The sequence below is a fragment of the Lissotriton helveticus genome, chromosome 9 (assembly GCF_964261635.1).
Source record: "Lissotriton helveticus chromosome 9, aLisHel1.1, whole genome shotgun sequence".
NCBI lineage: Eukaryota > Metazoa > Chordata > Amphibia > Caudata > Salamandridae > Lissotriton > Lissotriton helveticus.
The window spans coordinates 848,096,053-848,117,445 of record NC_136070.1 but is presented as its reverse complement, the minus strand read 5'-3'; the positions used below and the strand labels follow the sequence as shown (position 1 = coordinate 848,117,445).

The 21,393-nt window shown below is 42.9% G+C and overlaps 1 long non-coding RNA gene across 2 annotated transcripts in view; it reads right to left on the bottom strand.

Annotated features, from left to right (window-relative positions):
• LOC144783016 (uncharacterized) overlaps positions 1–21,393 on the bottom strand; it is a 273,950-nt gene that overhangs the window by 86,210 nt on the left and 166,347 nt on the right. Inside the window, exon 1 of one of the 2 annotated variants that reach the window (XR_013601363.1) lies at positions 16,622–16,742. The exons of the other annotated variant lie outside the window; for it this stretch is intronic. This is a non-coding gene — a long non-coding RNA (uncharacterized LOC144783016). Of the gene's footprint in view, positions 1–16,621; positions 16,743–21,393 lie in introns of those variants that run through there. 2 annotated transcript variants of the gene reach the window in all.

Genomic DNA, 21,393 nt, shown 5'->3' with positions numbered 1-21,393 from the left:
ATAAAAACAAAGAAGATATGAAAGTCCTGACAAGATGGAGTGACAATATATCAGAAGGAAAACACAGAACACAAAATTGTATAGAATCCATGTACAAAAAGATTTGTAAAGAAATAATAAGTATACACAAGAAGGAGGAAGAAAAGAGAGTAGCCGAGAAAGAGGATGACTCTTCAAACGAAGAGGTAGACAGCGAGAATCCCAGCAGAATAGCGTATGTAGGTAGAACGAGACCGTCAGATAGACATTCACGTCTAGATTACAAGAAAGCTTTTCCTCCTCCCGTACCAGAACAGTGTTCTCTTGAACAAGTATTCCAGGCTACCGATAAAATTCTGAAACTACGAATAGGTTATAGTGAGCTTAGTACCATGCATGAACAGGAACTAGCCAGATCAGCAGTTCGATGGACTAGTGATTCTGCCACGTTTCCAGACGAAGTAGTAGCCCAAATATTTCTGAAACTACCGCCAGCCGAGCAGCGACTGGTGGGTATGTATATGATCCAGCACCTCATTACACTGTACGAGAGTCAGCACTCTGATCCAGGTCCATTATATAATGTACTGAACGAGTTACTCCTAAACAGATGGAAAGGTCTAGGTACCGATTTAATTAACGTCATTCTAGAACAGCGCCACAAATACAGAACGTTCCTGAATCCACATTTTGTTCCTGTTCCACCCCCATTCTACATAGATAGACAGAATCCGTTGCGAGAAGTGCATCCTGTTAAAGGAACGGGGGGTGAGCTCGAACGAGTATTTGTTTACACCCCTATCACGAAAATAGAACTTCTAGAAATGAAAAAGTTAATACCCTGTCACGATAAAGATCCAGCAGGGTTCCACCGTGAATTAAAGGACATGCTCCGTATGGGAGAATACACGTATCCCGATATCATTAAAATGTTAAAGGTCCTGTTGCCTGCGGGCATATATGAAAAACTCAAAGAAAAAGAATGGGAGGTGGGAGAGAAAAAGATTGATTGGACCGCATTAGAGACTGAAGATAACACACGAGTTCCAGGTACCGGTCTTGGGGAAAAAGCTAAAGCATTGCCCGAGTTGCTAATACAAGTCTTGCCAAGATTACTAGCCACGAAAAAGGAAGACTGGGATGCCATCTCAGCCTGTAAACAGAAACAAGACGAAGACACTAGTGATTTCTATTCTAGTTTTGAGAAATGTTTCATTATAAATAGTGGTCTGAAAACAAGTAGTGAGTCGTATCCACATCTTTTTGTTACCAAACTAGTTGAGAATTCTTTACCGCAAGTTAAAAATCGAGTACTGAAAGTCGAAAGTACCTGGCAAGCTAATACTCCGTCCCAAATGCTACAGATGCTACAGTATCACCAGAACCGAATCAGGGAAGAGCAAGAACACGAAAGGAGACGTATGAAAGATACGAAAATGAAAGTACTAGTTGCCCAGTCTGTTCAACCAGATAGTCAGAAGAGGGGTCCGAATCAAACTAGTCATTCTACAGCTCCCGTTAAAGGGACCTGCAATTACTGTAAACAGCCAGGTCATTATATAAACGAATGTGCAGTTCTGAAACACAACATAGCTACAGGTAAGACAAAAGAGAGACCACGTCCTCCTAGACAAGAACATGTTCCGCAGAATACGCAGCCACCGCAGAACGCACAACAGACAGTTACAGTACCGCAGCCTATAGCTGCCACACAACACGTTACACAACAGATGTACCAGTACGCACAGTCAGATTATCCAGAATATCAGCAGTATTCATGAAACAGCCTAGAGAGGGAGGTTGGCTTGCCTCTCATCGAGATTCCTGTAGATCAAGAGGGTCCCTATGTACACAGCCAAGTATTAGGGAAAGACAGAAAGTTTCTGATTGATACAGGGGCAAGTAGGACTACCATCAGTCATGACGAGGTTCCAGGGGCTCCGCTCTCAGGCTCTAGAAATGTTTCCCTTGGATTTTCAGGAAAGCCTATTGTTAATGAAATATCGAAACCAGTTTCCCTAGAAGTTGGTCCATTGTCCCGAAGTACAGACTTGTTACTTACGAAATCATGTCCAGAAAATTTACTAGGTATTAAGACCCTGAAAGAATTAGGAGCAGTTATATGCTGTTCCCCAGAAGGTGTGAGATTGTTTTTACGTGATTTTAAAGGTCATTATGTATTGCGTGATTTTGATCCAAGATTACTGAATGTACCACAGCATTTATGGGCACAAGGTCCAACTGATGTAGGTTGTATGCACATTACACCCTATCGTGTCACTCTGAAACAAGGTGTTGTATTACCACGAATCCGACAGTACAAATTGCCACCTGAGGCTGTAGCAGCCTTATCCAAAATTATTGACGAGCTCATTGCTCAAGGAATGGTTGTAGAAACTGACTCCAATGTATGTAATTCTCCTATCATTCCGATTCTTAAACGTACTGATCCCAATGCACCTCCAGTTTATCGATTAGTGATTGACCTTCGAGAACTTAATAAATGTATCATACCCCAGTACCCAGTGGTTCCAGATATTTCTTCCCTATTGACTGCCATTGATTCCGAAGCTACGTTCTTTACTGTTATTGATCTCAAGAACGCATTCTTTAGTGTCCCCATTCATCCAGACAGCCAATTCCTTTTCGGTTTCTGTTTAAATGGAAGAAGCTATAAATTCACACGAGCTCCTCAAGGTTTCACAGAAAGTCCTAGCATTTACAGTCAAGCGCTTAAAAGACAACTAGACAGTATTCACATGCCAACTGACACTGCCCTGCTCCAGTATGTCGATGATCTATTGATCACAGCCCGTTCTGAACGTGACTGCGATCGTGCGTCACTTACAGTCTTGTATTTCCTGGCCGAGATGGGGCACAAGGTGTCCCCTTCGAAACTACAATTCTGTGTCCAGCAAGTGGTCTACCTTGGACACTTACTGTCCAAGAGGGGTAGGCAGTTGACACCAGACCGTATCCAGTTAATAGTACATCTTCCACAGCCCAAGACTCAGAAGGAGGTACGAGCTTTTATCGGCCTCACTTCTTACTGCAGACAATGGATTCCTCAGTATGCATATCTAGCTAAACCACTGATACAGTTAACGACACAGGAGGTAGCCATATCGACTGTCCTCCCTTGGACCCAAGAACATACACTTGTTTTCAATGAGTTAAAGAAAGCTTTATGCCAAGCACCTGTGTTAGCGACACCAAACTACAGTAAGCCTTTTACACTTTTTGTCACTGAACGTGATGGTACAGCATTATCTGTTCTTACACAAGATCAAGCAGGACAACACAAGCCTTGTGCTTATTTTTCTAGCACATTAGATCCGGTGGCCCAGGCTCTGCCTGCGTGCCTCAAGTCAGTTGCAGCCACAGCCCTAGCTATCAGACAAAGCGATTCCATAGTTTTAGGACACTCCCTGACAGTACAAGTTCCACACTCCGTGGAAGTTCTCTTGAACCGAACACAGACTCAGCACTTGACAATTGCACGTTTAACAGGTTATGAACTGACACTGTTTCAGCCACACATAGAAATCAGACGCTGCAACATTTTAAATCCCGCTACACTGTTACCCTCAGTTACTTCAAATCCTGCCACACATGACTGTGTGGAAGTTATTAACATCATGACAAAGCCAAGACAAGACTTGACAGACATTGCATTACCTGATCCAGACCTGACACTTTATGTGGATGGTTCATGTATGAGGACAAGTACAGGAGAGTTAGTAGCCGCGTATGCAGTGACTACTGAAACTGAAGTTATAGAAACACATCGTATTGACACCCTGTCTGCTCAAGCAGCAGAGCTCGTCGCTCTGACCCAAGCCTGTATACGAGCCAAGAACCTGAAAATAAACATATACACAGATTCACGTTATGCATTCGGAGTCGTTCACGACTTTGGAGTACTCTGGCAAGAAAGAGGTTTCATGACTTCTCATGGAGCCAAGATTCAGCATGGTCCCCTAATTCAAGCTCTGTTAGAAGCAATACATTTACCGAAAGCCATTGCCATTATGAAGTGCAAAGCACATACGAAAGTCACTGACATCATTTCCCAAGGTAACGATCTAGCAGATCGAACAGCCAAGCTTACAGCTCAGACTCCAGACATTCCAGTTAACACGACACAGACAGATATTCCAGATCAGACGACTTGTATGACAGTTAAAGACCCTACACAAGATGTACTAGACATACAGTCACATGCTACCTCAGACGAAATCAAGAAATGGTCTGAACAAGGAGGGGTCCAGACAGATCAGGGATGGTTGACGAAGGGAAAAGCCACATGGTTTCTCCCCGACTCTATGGTTCAAGTCATTATTAACACCGCACATAGTCCAGCACACTTAGGAGAAAAAGCCATGATAGACAGCATCCAGAACATTTGGTTTAACAAGCATTTACGAGCCGCAGCCAAGCAGAAAGTGCGTGCCTGCATGATCTGTTGTCAGTTCAATCCAGGTAAAGGTGTCCCGGTGGAACAAGGTGGATTCCATCCTCCTGACCACCCTTTTGAAGTTCTCCAGATGGATTATATTCAGATGGATCGATGTCGAGGTTTCAAGTATGTCCTCGTAGTTGTATGCGCTTTGTCCAGATGGACAGAAGCATATCCAGTCCCAGATTACACTGCCGCGACCACTGCTAGGCAGTTGGTTCGTGAGTATTTCCCCCGCTATGGATTACCGAGGGTCGTGTATTCAGATAACGGCCAGCCATTCTCCTCCGAGCTCATGAAACAAGTATCCCTTCTGTTAGGGTACCAGTGGAAGTTCCACTGTGTACGACATCCCGAAGCAGCTGGTCTCGTCGAGAGACATAATCAGACCCTGAAAATCCGCATTGCAAAGGTATGTGCAGAGAAAGGCGTAGATTGGATGGTAGCACTGCCAGTCGCCCTTTTTTACATGAGAATGGTTGCCCACTCCTGTTCAGGTCTGTCCCCTTACGAGGTAGTTTTCGGTCGTCCCCCAAACATGTGGGGTACACCTAGGCCACGTATAATTACCGATGTTGACAGTAATATGCTGACAGATTACCTGGCTTCCTTGATGTCTGCACTACTCTCTTGTCATTCACAGGTCGCCGCTGCTTTTCCAGACAACACTCAAGTGAAACCACACGAGGTCATACCAGGCGACCTCGTTCTGATTAGAAATTTTGATCGTTCAAGTCCGCTGGAGCCCCGCTGGAAAGAACCAAAGCTCGTTCCGATGACAACAAGGACTGCGATCAAGGTGGAGGGCCGAAAAGGCTGGTTGCATTCCAGTCACGTGAAACGATTCCATGGACTCCGTCCAAAGACTTTTTTCAAGGACTGCCCCGTTCTCAAGGACTGCCCAGACACTGACTCTAAACTTCCCCTGTTAGAAAAAATTCCACAGCTGGAATATAAAGAAAAATTAAGGTCTAGTAAGTCAGCCAGTTTAATTGTCTAAATCCCTCTCGGGTGAAACGGTTAGACAGGTTACTGACATGTATGAGATAGACCCACATAGTGAGAGAGTTAGTCGAAACTCTAAGAGAATACGTTATCAGAAAAATCTTCGAAGTCGATGCATTGTTACTCTATTAATTATGTTATTTCTGAGTTTTACGATTACAGGCATAAGTTATGTTTTACATGTATATTTTCCTCCTATCGTTTCACATGTACATTTTTCCTCTAATGTTACAGTAGAGCACACTTTTAGTGAACTACCTCCTCACGAGTTATCCTATCGTCTTGCCATGCGCAACAATACTTTTATCCGTATGTTACACTATTCACACCAGACTAGTAATGCCACTAATTGTTGGGTGTGTGGTCGACTTCCCCCTTTCCAGACACCGAAGGGAGTTCTGCCACTCTTTCCCTATCCGTTTTCACACAATGGTTCGTGTGGAGCATGGTCCACGTTAACGTCATCCTCAAACGATATGTCCCTTCTGAATAGAACATGTTTCCCAGACACGGAAGGTCTTTCCCATAGAACAGGGTTAGATCTAGAAAATGAACTATATGATCTAGGTAATTATTCCTCGAATTTCATGGTTTTGAATGTTCAGTCCGAGCCTACTCCAGATTTACCTGCTATTACAGTCCTACCAGTGAAAGGCGAATTATGTGTCCGAAAGAATGGTTCAGTACATCTAGGACATAGTGATTGTACTACTGTAGTCAAGTACAGTGACAGTGGGAAATCTAATTTCAAAGCCTCACGTCATTCTTATTTTGTATGTGGCCAGACCGCATATGTACGTCTGCCCCTCGATTGGGATGGAACATGTTACATTGCCTTCCTACTGCCACCAGTTTTTCTAGCCCCATCCGATTATCACAAAAATACACATCTAGTACACGTTAGACATAGAAGGGAGATCTAGTCCCCAATTGTCGATCAAACTGAAACTGCCTTAGAACAGTATCAAGACTTCAATTAAGGTTTCTTTTTCTTCATAGGTCCTGTCCAGAATAGTAAGCTAATACGTAGGCTAACCAGAACCCTTGAAGCAGTAGTGAATGAGACTACTTCCGCCCTAGGTAACTTAACCGAGGAACAATCTGCTATGAGATTTGTCGTGCTCCAAAATTGTCTCGTTCTTGACGTCATACTGGCCGATAGGGGCGGAGCTTGTAGAGTCATCGGATCTAGTTGCTGCATTTTCATTCCTAATAACGCACCGTCTGTTTATTCAGCTATAATCAGACTTCATAAAATAGCCCATCAGTTGCACCAGAATCCAGGCACCTGGACATGGTCCGGTTGGCTCTGGAGTATAATATCTGCCTGGGGATGGAAAGTATTGTCATTCCTGGGTATAGGAGTAATGATCATATTCAGTTGTTGCCTATGTTTACAATGTGGCCCTGCGATTTGCGGCTTGTGCGCTACCTCTTGTATTCCTAGTCCAAAGTCCCGTTCCAAGACAAGCCGAGACGAGCAAATGATGCTCTATGAACAGATAGATGGTATCATGAATATTGATGTTTCCTGATGGAAACGTAGGGCACAAGGAGGGAATGAGGAAAATTGAATTTTGCCTTGTCGTGTGTGCCTACGTGTTCCCCATCCTATGTAATATGTGCATGATTAATATGCATATATGATCGATTAAAGACGCAATTATAGTTGTGTCCAACGTTAGTATGCCAGTTTCCAGTCCTCGTGAAAGCAACGAGTATTAGGCCTATGTTGCCAACGTTTTACATTATGCACGTTAATTCATCGAACTGTCCCCGTTTCTAGGCCTCAAAGGGCCTGAACACCAGATTCAAGCTCCAGTCTCCTGAACCCACTCCGAGGAGCGATGCAGCCCCTCCCACATCCCTGACCCTTCGCTTACTTCCTGCCGCGCAGCGCGGTGCCCGGCCTGGCTCTGCCAGCCTGTCTGCCAAGAATATGTTATGCCTACAGTTATCAGTTCAGCTCTCCGTCTTCACATTCCTAAGCTAACGAACCGCATAAACATCTTCAGCTATAGTCTAGTCTTTCTGTCTCCATGCAAGTGAATTACTGAATTAATATCCATAGAAGATTCATAGCACACGCAATACATGAAGAATATATGCATGCACCAGCCTTAGTGTCAAGTAGCCTTTGCTCTGATGACTTTTAGATTCTATCAACATGTACTCCAAACACAAGATACCAGATATGCTATAGGTACATGTCGTCCTGACATCTTAGACTTTAGTCTCCTCTTCTAGTGCAGAAGCCAGAGCCCCCAGCTCTCCCTAGTTACACGTCATGGCCCGTTTGCGCGCACCAGTAGGTTAAAGGTTCCAGCTGCCCAGGTAGCCCCCTCCATGTATCCACCCATTTATGACACTTCTGTGACGTTTACATCACATGTCTTCGTGCACGCCCTGTGCACGCTTTCTTTTTACGCCCATGTGTTCTTATCTTACGTTTGTCACTTGTTACGCCTACTGTATTCAATGCAATTGTAATGTTTTCCTATATATACTATGTAATGTTGATGAAACGTTGCAGCTGCCATTCCATGCCATTCTATTACAGGCTGTTCCGATCCGGTCCCTTCCCTTGTGCCTGATTAAAGCCTGTTCAACTCAGATACCCCGGATCCTGCCTCTTATTTATTGAGCTATCTGTTTTAGTTAGTATATAGAAAAATAGTACCGGTAATTAATTATTTATTTACCACATATATACTATAGGGTGCGCAGTCAAAATATCGAATTTTAAATATTGACCTACACTAATATCAAGTTTTTAATATCGTAGGGACGGAATATCGAAGTCAAGAATATTGTTGACCAGAATTTTGACTTTAAGGTAAGTAATATAAAAAAATATATATTGAAGTAAGTAATATGAAAGTAATTATGTTTTGTATTTTAGTATGTATTTTATATGACCGTTTAACATTTTTTTAAAGTTTTTTCATTATTTTTAAATATATGTATTAAATGTTTAGTAAGTAGTTTTTCAAAGTAAATCTTGTGTTTTAGTGTCAGAGTGGGTTGTGGGTTTATAGGGGAATAGTTTGGGAAGTAATTTAATTATAATTAATTAATGAATACGTTTTTATTTATTGTTATCGATTGTTAATTTATTTTTAATTGATTCTTAATAAGTAATTCATGTATATTAATGAATCAATGTATAATTATATTAATTATAATTATTGTATTATTGATTTTATTTATTGGCATTGTTAATTGATTTATTATAAATTAATTATTAATTGGTAATTAATTTGTATTATTAATTACTTGATAATTACATTAATTATGTTATTTTTAATGTGTAGCAGGTTGTGGTTTTATAGGGGTATAGGGTGGGAAGTAATTTAAATATAATTAATTAGTTAATATGTGTTTATTTTTTGTTATTGATTATTAATGTATTGTTAATTATTTATTAATTGGTAATACATTTTTATTTGGTTAATTCAAAATTATATTAATGATAATGTCGTTATTCTTATTTTTGATTTATTGTTAAATAATGTATTGTTCATTAATATTTATGAGTAATTAATTTTTATTAATTCATTAATTGATAATTAAATAAATTGTGTTATTTTTTTATCTGTAGCGCGTTGAGTGTTTATAGGGGAATAGGGTGAGAAGTAATTTAATGTTTAAGTAAATATTAATTTAATTTAATAGGTATTTATTAAAAAAATATTTTGTAAAATAATTAATAAATTATTTCTTTCAAAAAATAATTATGAGTATGTTCATTTAACACCTACGCGATCCTACATTTTCCCTACTTCCCTACTTTCTACTGCTAGATCATTTGCTACATGGAGACGTACTTTGACACATTGAATCCAGAATCACCTACCTCATTGAAAAAGAGTTGCTATAAAGCGTTGCTACACCTTTGAAGGTGTAAGTCGGGTAACCCTTCAAAGTAAACGAGGATCCCCTTCTCTCTACAACCTACGGCTGTGTAAATAACTAACTCAGCAGGGTACTTCAGTGCAGTAGGATATACTCCTGTACCGGTATCAGCGCTTTGAAATTAACTCTATGATCTGGACTCTTTTTAGGATAGACATATGCGACTACATTATTGAGGGTACTCAAGATATGAAACACATGTCCTGAGGAAGGTCTCCTGCACGAAAGAATATAGACCGAAACGTCGACTGTGGCTTTATCTACCACTGAATGTTTACTGAATTTTGTTTATGGTAGAAAGCTCATGCAATTGATGTAACTAGGGTTTTGTGAATTAATGGTTTCCCTTTTACATCTTTGCTATTCATCTTGTACCCAACCTTTTAACTTGTTTTGAAAAAGAAAAAGATTAAATATTCTTTGTTTATATACACCTGCTCCTTAATCTTTGTTTGCTCTCTCTCTCCTCACTGATTACTTATGAGTAACAGCGCTAGAACATATATCATCTTTATGGTTGCATAAATAGCATTACTGGGCCTAAATTACTAAACCCACACGATTTCATCTTAAAAGTGATCAAAAATCCCTATGTTCATTAAAATCCCTTGAAGGAACTCTTACCCTACTTTTAGAAGTTGGCATTTCTGTGTGCACTGTGATGTGAATTGCCTGTCTGGCTTGTGAGTGAAAAGGGCTGGCTGGTGTGCTTGGCTTCAGGAGCCAGGGTGAGTCTGCCCTGTGGTGAATAGGGAGATCTGCATGTAGATGGGAGGGAGGAGTTGCACCGGGGACCTGAACAGGGCTGTGCCTTCAGTCCACAATGCTGGCTCCACCCCCTGTGGTGCGTCTGATATCCCTAGCCTGTCTAGTGAAAGGGAGAGAGGGGCTGAGCAAAACAAAGTGCTCAGGAGCTCCCCATAACCAGTTGTATCTGGTTCTCCCATGCCTTGCACCTTTTAGACAAAGGAATAGGTGGTATAAAGAAGGGGCTGTGACCCCATGAAATTGTGCAGTTCTTGGAGTGTGCTGACCCTGCTGAGGGCATGCTGCTAGGGCCCAGGGGGGCTGCCATGAGGGCTTTCCTCCCTGGGCCCTGCTTTTGCCCCTTGCTGCTTCCAGGACTTATCCTTTCTTTTACTACCTGACCTTTTATACTGGCTGCTCTAGCGCCCTGGGAGCGCTTTGTTTCCATTGAAGCCAGGCGCTGTAATTCTCCTAGGAAGGAGCGCGAGGGCTCCACAGCACGGGGCTGTCTGGGCGGAGGGAATCCCCAGCGTAGGGATTCCCCTGCGTTTTTCCTGCCATCACGAGAGCCCACCCGCTTTATTCTGCTGTTCTATGCAGCCTAGCGGGAGCCTACCCCACTTGCTGTGAGGTTTAGGACACAGGTGCCCACCCCGCTTATAGTGCCAGGTAGGTGGGTGCCCACCCCGCAATGTGCCGCTGGCGAAAGAAAGTCACCGCCACAGCCCGATTGGAGATATGTGGCCTGGGAAGAAGACAGGCAAAGTTTTGCCTGACGGCAGGCAGGACTTCCGGTTTACAGAGGGAAGTCCCGTGCAAGCCACCGGTACCAGGGAAGTGAGTGAAGTCTAGGCAGGAGCCCACCCATCACTGGACGGTGCCAGAAGAGAAGGAGGCAGCTTGAGGCCTCGCTGACCCCATCCTAAAGTCCAGGTCCCGAGATGGGGGACCGGGTGAAGCCTGGTGTATAAGTGAGGCAGGGCTCCCATAAGGAAGGTCGAGCCCCTCAGGCACCAGCAGTCGGTTGGAGAACCCCGCGGTGGCCGGAGAAGTCCTGGGTCCGAGGAGGGAGCCCGGGTGAGGTACAGGTGTGCCGCAAGAGGAGACCGGGATAAGGATTGCCGATCCCGCCGTGAGGGAGAGCCCAGTGAGTGAGGGCTGAGCTCGGGCAGGCGCCCACCATTTGCTCTTGATGTCCCCGTAGGGGCCTTGGGGGTCCGTATTTGTTCAGTGTCCGAGCGGCCCCACATGGCAGAGGGCCGCTCCAACGATATGGCAAGAGGTTCATAGGGCCTAGAGGGCTCCAACTAAATGAGGTATATTTTGTTCAAGGGCCCCAGTGGGGGTCCCAACGGCCAGTGGTGCCCATGCTGCCATGTGTGGGGGTATGAATATCTACTGAGCCTGCGGGCTCCAACGATGGGCACAGTTATCTCCAAGAAGGCCCAGAGGGGCCATGTTCTCCCCCGTGGTGTGGCACATTGGTGCCCCCATTTTTGCAGTTAAATAAGAGAGTCCCTGAGAGGGACAGAAGCGGCACTGTGGTGCCTGGCCTCATGTGTAGATCCCCAGCTGCCCAGCAAGTAGTGGGCAGCTGCACCGTTTAGGCCATTAGGTTCTTAGGGGACATGGACTGTAAGTTAGGAGTGAAATGCACTCATTTGCCCATCCCTGCACAGCTGCGCAGCACTTAGTGCCAGCTGCACCGTTAAGGTTTGCGCAGTGGCTCAATTGGATTTCGCTGCATTGGCAGCGTGCCCTGACATTCTGGACACAGGGCATTTTAGCCCCTTTTTGGAGATGGCCAGTTGGCATGGGGAACTGGTAGATGTATAGGGAGCAAGGACCTAATTTGATTGATGTGCTTGTGCGATGTGGTGCTAGGAAATGTAATGCATTTAGTATGTTTTACGCACCCTGTTCGATACCTCTACATATGGTTTATGATTATGAGGTTGCTTTGCATTTCATGTGGTTATGCTAGCGAGATTATGTTTCACTGTGTGTGGAACGCCCCTAATGTGAGCTATACTTAGGAGGTAGGGTCTAATGTGTTTAGACTATTGAGGAGATTGCATAATGTGTTTATGCTGGTGAGGTTGGCGCAGAATGTAATTTGCGCCTGATGTGACTGTGCATAATGTAGTTTATGTTACAGGTTGTGGTGGAGTACAGTGATTACCAGTGGTTACTGGTTGTACGTCTATGATCCAATTTTACCTTTACCAAGTTCACTTTCTGATGGTTCTGACAGTGGTCCATGTGGCCCTGTCAGGTGTAAATAATTACCTTGTATATATTTCCCAGTGCCAGTGGGCTCAGTGTACAGTATGTGTTTACTATTCTAATGTGTTTTGAGAATACAAAGGCTATTTTTGATATAACCTTTTGTGGAGTTCCTTTTGTAGTGTGCCTGGGATGTTGTTGCTGTGTGCGTGCGCAAATGCTTTACACATTGCCTCCGGGATAAGCCTCACTGCTCGTGCCAAGCTACCAAGGGGGTGAGCGTATAACTCCCTTGCCTTGACTAGAGTGGTGGTTTCTGCCTGGCTTTGGCGCAAACCTTAGCCAACCAGAAATCCCATTTCTAACACTGCTCTTAAAAAATGTTTTCACGCCCATCTACAAAGGGCTTCTCGTTTGCGAGTGGACTTACCACCCTTTTGAGAAGTGTGGTAACCTGTGAGTTTTTTCTGACTGTAAATGTGGTTGCAAAACAATGGTACACACCATTTGCACTCGCTATTGTGAAGGGACACCCTTGGCACGCTCCTTCCTAATGGCGAGTCGCTAACCATATTTTCAATCCCTTCAGGTAAGGTCCATTCTGAGGTGTTATATATCTATACATATATGTTATTGTGTCGCTCTCCAATTGGATCCTGTGTTAATCATGTTCTACCACTTTTCCAGGTCTCCCTTCCCGCTGTACCCACCCTAACACCCTACCCCTCATCCGGCTCAGTACTTCCAGAAGATGGGCATTTGATGTTCCTGCTCCTGAGGAATTCACACCTGACAAGAAGAGATTGAAGAAGAAAAACTCTTGTTTCTTCTAGTTCAAGACCATCTTTTTATTTTGCAACTACTCCTAAGGGAATATCAAACCTTTCACTGCTGTAGATTGTGTGGTGATTGTTGTGGTTTAGATGCAGCTGGTGTTGAAGCTGGTTCAGTCATTGAAGTCATTACTTGCCCCAAATCAGGGTTGGTCTGGTTTGTTGGTATAAAGCGTGAAACTCAGGAGTCCCTCTGATTGTGGAGACTCTCAGTTCAGCTGATCTCTTCTTGAGGTAACTCCAAAAAAGAGAGATAAGTACATTTTGGACTTATCTGATGACTCTCTGGCGTTAGTGGGGGGAAGCTAAACCAAGTCGAACACATGATGCTTCTTGGCGTGCTTTTCTAAGTCCAGGCAATGGTGCAGGGTAATGGTGTGAGAGATTTCTACCCCAAGAACAATCACAAGTGATCTAAAGGTCTAAAGTGTAATTTCCAGGAATCAAAAGAATTCTTCTTGTTCACAAGTTTTTCTTCCAATTTCTGGTCATTCTGAAACAGATTAACACATGACTCAGTTGATTCATTTTGCAAGTCTGCCATTCCAGGGATTAGCAAATTCGGGGCCTACAGTGGCAGGCTAAAAATAAAAATTGTATTGTATTATGGGGTTACAAAGTAACATATTTCTGAGAGAAATCAAATGTCAGTCCTTTGCCTTCACTTTGACAATTCATATCTCAAAAAGAGTACAATAAGGAAGGCAGTATTTCATTTATAGAAGTCTATTTTATATCTATTTGGGGCTAAAATAGTCACTATTCAATTCATACTTTGTATATATTCACTTGTCATCGTCAGTGAAATATGTCATCAATTTTGAGAGCACGTTGGTAATTTCTTGTAGAATTTCCATTATTTTACTGCAAATAAATCTGGACTATTGATATACACATGATATCGTATATATTTTTAAAGTCCAGTGCAATACAGTGGGAGTTATCTAGTCTACCCACCAAAAAAGAGAGGATTGTTCATGGCCCTCTGATTGGTTCTTCAATCAGCACCAGGACCCCGTTAGGGATAGCAATGGGCTATGCAAGTGAATTTCATCATTGTTTTATCACAAAAGCTCAATTAAATTGCATGATAATTCCTTTACTACTAAAGCACTTAAAGAACCCTCCAGCAGATTATAGACATCATATCTGAGCTGAGGAAGAAAATAACAATATTACAATTGATACCTCTATAATAGTAATAGGTGGCATGTGATGGTTTATGGGCCCTGAAGGTGCTCAGATATCCAGCAACACATTGGTCACCATGTTATATTTGTATAAGCATTGTGTAAACTAAACATGTTAGCTCTTCTGTTGTCCTGTGGCAAGGTATAGTTAAATATGGACTAATTTACCAACGCTGAGCCAAAGGAACAGAGTTTTGACAGACAAATCTCCCTCAATTTACCTGGTGATAATATGTAATTAGGCATGTGATAATGTCAATCATGTTGATTTATTGCTGTTGTAAATTCTGGTATCTTTTCATCGTAAGTGCACACACACAAGAAATCCACACTGTTATTTTAGAAGGCTTTATCGTGAGCTAATTTTAGGTATGAATGAATAAAATAAAATTATTAAAGAAGTCAGTAAACGTGTTGTGAGAGAGTGAGCACAGAGTGTAAATATTATGAAAACAGGCAACATACCATGTAAAGTGCATTTTTAACCCGTCCGTGCTCCCGTCGGCCGTTTGCAGACAGGAGCACTACTTGGTGGCCAACGGAGCCCCGCCCACTCAATAGAACGCCCGCACTGCGGCGGAAAAACCACAGCGGTTAAGGCGTTAAAGAATCCATACAAGTCTAAGACCTAGGCATCGAAGTTATTGGAATAATGAGGTATACATTTTGATAGAATTTACACATATTTCTACATGAAAATTATATGAATGCGACACTACTAGCTTATGTCTCTTAGGAAAGAAATGATATGAAAAAAATTCAAATGGCTTTGGATTTGAGAAGTAAAGCGAGCATTCCCTTGCACACTTATATTGCAGCCTAAGCCTATTATTATGCCTTTTCCTAAACACCATCTATTTAAATGAATACATGAATATATGAGCTAGAAGAACAGCGTGTAAACAAATGCAAAAGCAATGCACATTGTTGCTAAAACATTAAAATATGCATCAGCTATTACCAGGGACACTGGATTTATACAATGTGTGGCTGTCGCATTTCCACATAAATATGGTTTTGCTGCATTTGCCACATATAACATCATCTGCTGCATAATCTGCAGATTTTCAAAAAAGAAACCGGTTCTAGCTCCAAACGGATAAAAAGTTACTAAAATCATGGCAAACTGTTTTGCCGTGCAGTGGAAGGTCCTATACAAAAGTTAAATGGTCATCATTAAGTCATTAAGTTGCATACTTTTGTATTCGGATGCTAAACTGCTGCTAATAAAGTGAAACCTTCGCTCAGACACTATTACCATGTGAAGAATGCAATAAAATTGTGACGCAATGCTATCACAAAATGTACTATATTAGGTCACATAATTTGCCTTTTCTTGTTGCATTATTTTGTCAATCCTGCTGCATAATGTAGTTCTCCCATGCCACATATTTCCAGCGGCCCTGGCTATTCACAAATGAATAGTGACTTATATGGCACAACATGGGGGAGAGTGGGCTCTTAAGAGACATACAAGGCAAATTATATAATTTTGTGATAATTTCACACAGTGATCACAACAAAAAGGTCCCCATCCCAAATTGTGCATCAGACCACCATGCCCAAAAAAAGTGCGACCCATTAAAGGCTGGCACCCCCTTCTAATGACCACTGAACCCAATGAGGCATCATCAGAACCTAAATACATGTTTTCTAATGCTACAAGAAGGCCTCAGGCTTGACAGCCATCTTTGGCACTATTCAATTTAACCACGAAGGGAACCACCTGTGGTCCCACAAAGCTGCACAGCCCATTGAATCCAATGAATTAAGTTCATATCCTTATTCATGCTTTTTCACAATTTTATCCGTTCATTTTTTTTATTTCATTTTTTTCACACTTATTAATTCAATTCATTTTATTCAATCCATTATGTCGTCCATTCTCAAAAAAGCTCATAAGCAAAGGGTGAATATCATGCCATGATTTATTTTCAAAAGGCCCAATGCGTTTCGGGAAATAACACTCCCTTCTTCAGGAGAATCTAGGAATACAAACAGAATGTTTCGTTTAATTCAAAGGTACTGCCAAGGTATATTATAGTCACACAACGAAGTACATACATCAGAAAAAACAGTGCTAACCCTTCTTTATATCAAACATTTAAAGCTGGTAACTATTAACATCCCTACGTTATTCTCATCTCTAAAACAATACTGAGTAACCCCACGTTGCAAAAAATTGCAGTGCTCCCCATAATTTCATTACGAGTCCTGTTGGTATTTAGCAGAAATGAACCACCAATTTTAAGATATCTTTCGCTTACCATGGCGTACTGTTAAATCTTGAAAACATCTGGTAAACATTTGCCGTACAACTTCAGTCGTCTAAAAAGAGTGACTCTTTCTCTCCATTTCATAACGTGCCTTTGCTCGCCTGCTTCATTTTACTGCGAGCATATTATGCTTTCCTGAGCGCATTATTTTATGAACTATCGCGATCCTTGATAAGTGTCTGCAGGTGATCAATTCTGTCTGTTAATGACGTAAACCAACATTTGTTAAATCTACAGAAGCTAAATAGTTGAGCTTAAATTACTCAATATCCCAGAGTGCATTTCCGCGATCATTTTTCACCCGATTTGCAACCTGCATTACCCGGTATAGAACCGTAACTGCTGTTAACTTTCCCAGCAATGAAAGGCAAGGTGTATTCACTATCTTAGAGGAACACGCTCTGTCTAATATGCTTCTTACAAATTTAAATGTGACTCGGTATACCTCAAAATCCTAGAGAAAATCAATACATTCTTTTACAACATGACTCAAAACCCCTCCCATGTTCATAAGTCTTTTAAAGCTTGCTCTTAACGAACAACATTCTCAGATCTTGCTTTATACGTGTTTATCCAACTTCTACCATTGGGTGCAAACTCATGTGAGACGAATTGTGTTTAACATAAATTTATGGGAAATGAGATGCACTCCGATTAATCCAGTTTCTTCAACAGTTTCAACCAAATATGTCTTTACACCAGTTTAGGCGTGCAATACTTTCTACGCGCTTCGTCTCGTTGCGCTGCAACCGTAACTCCACCACGAAGGGAACCACCTGTGGTCCCACAAAGCTGCACAGCCCATTGAATCCAATTAAATATGTTCATATCCTTATTCATGCTTTTTAGCAATTTTGTCCGTTCATTTTTTCATTTCATTTTTTTCACACTTATTAATTCAATTCATTTCATTCAATTTAAACCACATCACAGAGCATGCCCAATGATTGACTTTAGCAGGGATGGCTTATCTGTTTGAGTTAAGGAGTGTCGCCCCAACAACAAAAGCTTGTGGCCAGGGCTAAAAAATAAAATGACAATAAGGTTTATTTATTGCCATTTTATTTTTCAGCAACAGTCCCATCCTGAACTGAGCTCAGGACGGGGCAGGGCTATTGCAGCTGTGTGGCAGCAGGGAACTTTGTGCATTCGAGTTTAAAATGCACATGTGTCTTTGGCCTGCCGTCTTGTGACGGCCAGCCAGGCATGCACATTTTAAACAGCTGGGTTAGAGAAAGTAAAGGCTTCCAGTGCTCTTGAGAGGGCTGATAGAGGCTGCTTCCACCAATGCTAGCACTGCTCTCATGTTGCGTGGGCTTGGGAGTTGGGAGCCTAGGAGGAGAGAAGGATTGAGGGGAGCATCACGCTGCTAGAAGAGGTAATTGCCATTTATGTTTTTATTCACCCCACCCCCCTTGGGATAAGGCAGCCATCACTGGACTTTAGCATTCAGGCCATGAAGATCTACATGCGTGCTACAGCTCCATGTCTCAAGACTTCCACCAGGAACATATTGAAGTCTCCTCTGTCATTTTGGTGTCAAGATCAGAACCCTACTAAGACAAAAAAGTAAAGAAAAAAAAATACCCATGTTAGCTGTCTTTAATGAGTATGTTTGCATGTCACGGAATCGATAGAGAGTTTTTGTGGAGCACACTGCACAGATCAGTGTACTAGAGAGCAACAGTACTCGCTAACATGCTAACTTTGTCAATTACTTTTGGTAACTGTAAAGGATGTACCTAGAAAAGCCAAGAAAGACATCAACATACCATACCACCCTGCTTGGGACCTGTGATATTCTATCAGAGGTACTAATCAAGTGCAGTAACTTGGTGAATAAGGGCCATATGTATCAAGCTAATTAGCATTCGCAAAGGCCGAAATTTTGGCCTTTGCGAATGGTAATTAGCAAAATGGTATGTATGTAACATGTTTGATGCAAAATAAGGAATCGCAAAATTTGCTATTCCTTATTTTGCGATTGCACTTAAGGAATCGCAAAGTTAGCGATTCCTTAAATGCAATGTATCAAAGAAAAAATATTTAAAAAATGCCCATAAGGATTCGCAATTTACCACCAACTTCTAGTTGGTGGTAAGTTGCGAATTCTTTTAAAAAGCTTTTTTCAAAAAAACCAAAGGTGCCATATGACGCTCATACATGCCCTTAGGGCATGTATGTGCGCCATATGCCCCCAAATGTCATTTTCAGGGGTGCAGCAGGGTGTTCTTGAGACACCCCTGCACCCTTGAAAAAATTCCTAATTTGCGATTAGCAAATTGCTAATCGCAAATTGCCCCTTAATTCCTATGGGCCTCCTGGCCCATAGAGATGAATGGGTAATTTGCGATTAGCAATTTGCTAATCGCGAATTAGGAATGGTAAGGAATCGCTATAAAAAAGCGATTTTGTACATACATACCGTTTTGCGAATTCTAAATAGCGATTCCTTAAAAATCGCTATTTGGAATTCGCAAAATGGAAGTATGATACATATGGCCCTAAGTCTTTTGCACGGGCAAGGTGGCCGCTCAATAGAGTGCCTCTGCTGGCTGGAAACAAAATCCGTTCTGATCCTACCCCAGCGGCTGCACAAAGAACGACACAATGATATCTCACCTTCCATTAGAGAGGTGACTTCACATTGAGAGATGTGCAGCCCCCGGTAGTGAGGCGAGGCCTGCCGTGTGGAGAGGCCTCGGGCCTGGTCTAGCCTGACTTCACCGGGCTTGTGTGAGGGAGGGTCGTGCTGACTGCGGTATCAGAGGGAGCCTGCCGCAGGAGGAGGAGGAGGTCTGACCGCAGTTGGGTGGATGCCGCCCTGTCCTGGTGGATAATCACTGACCCCTGCCCCCTCATACTCTGGCTGCCCCATATCTGCTGGTGCTGACCGAGACCAGATGCTATGTCGGTACTGTGGAGCACGGAGGGCGAGCACAACTGTGCGCGGCCGTGAATGAATGCAATAGGACTGACGGCAGAGGCCGGCCCACCCAGCAATAAGCACACACCACAACGTCATGCACATGGGGCTGTCTCTCCTGCCTACCAATTTGAACACTGGGTCCTGTGTGCCATGCCCCATAAGCAGGCGGCATCGCTACCGGCCTCCTCCATTGAGGACTGTTAGGGCAATTGGCCCTAATATCTGCTATAGACCCAGACACCTGATTGAGGCCTGCCCGTGCCTTACGGCCTCTGATACCCCAGGCAAGAGTGGTGGGGCCCATGATTGTGCTGCCAGCATTGTCCAGGGGGGGTTGGTTCCTCAGGGAGGATGGACGGGGCCCTCCTACCCCCAGTGACTCTACACTGAACCCTGGGCTTGGCTCATCGACTGGACGGGCTTGCACCACTGCCATTTGGAGTGCCGGTCGGAAGGGACACGGATCAGATTTGTGGAGAGATCCGGTAAAAAACTGTTAGTCCTGCTGATATACATACTTTGCCCAGCATGTTTCAAATATATTGCACTCCTGCAACAGCTCACTGCTACTGCCACAGCCCTGCCTCGTGCATTCACAAGCCCCAGGTGGGAAGATGGGCAAACATAACACGAGGCAATCCAAGCTCCCATTGGAGAGCAGGATACACACACACCTGGCTGACATGGAGCCGGCCCAAGAACTGGACTCTGCTTCCGACTTTCTTAAAGAAATCGTGGCTGATGTCAAAACTAGTCTATGTGTAATAGACGCAAACTTGACCAAATGACCAGCCACCTGGACAGGTTGAAAGAGCAAGTTGTGATAAACACGAAGAGAGAGTAAGGGTTTTTCAACTGTGTGGAGGGGAGTACTCCTGGTCCCCTAGACCTGAATATGTATAAACACAGAGAGGAGTATCACCACTGGACCAAGAAGGTCCTAATGGAGTGTGGGGAAAGGGATGTATTCAAAAGAAAATTATTCTTTTGATAGAAGACCCCTCACTCACCAACCTGGTTGGTGACATGCTTCATCATCGGGGTCCCACCCGGACAGCCGAGTGCCATCCGGGTGTGCAGCGACACCTGATTACAGTGGAGCGGGTAATTTTTGTGAATGTGATGTAAAAGTGAGTTAAAAAATGGCACAGTATTCCTTCAATAAAACTTTAATAAGAAGTTAATGGACAATGTTAAAAGCCGATAGCAGATATAAGAGTAGGCTAAATTGACCAACTATATATATATGTGGGTGTGTTAGGGTCTACATGTTTCAACCTGTAGAGGAAATTCCCAGGTTTTCTTCAGGACCAAGTGAAAAGAAAAGGAACCTGGGCGATCTACACACGCTAAGGTGTACCCAACCTCGGCCCTTGTGACCTAACTGTTACTCACAGTCAGGAGACCTTGCATCCAGATATCGAAGTAAGGAAAATAAAAACCTGTGGAAACAAAAGGACAATCACAAACATTCAAGTACATGCCTGTAACGTGGTTTCTCAGTGGTCTGGTGCTCCATGCTTTACCCATAATTCGTGTTGATTGAGTGAATACAATCTATCCACTGATGGTACTTAGCATGCTGGCAAAGGCCAGCACAGGTCTTTAAGTGTGCATCAACGTTAATTTACGTGGTGCTCACTAGTGTCACCTTATGTAATATAATACAATGGGACATAGAGGAATCATACTGTGCATTATTTCTGTATACAAACGTGCCATTTATTCAGTATCAATAGCACCGGTGTAAATACATTTAATGCGCCACTTACATGCATTCTCAGGAAGTGGTTTACAAATGCTCACAAATCAATGGTGAGCTTCATGCAAGTTT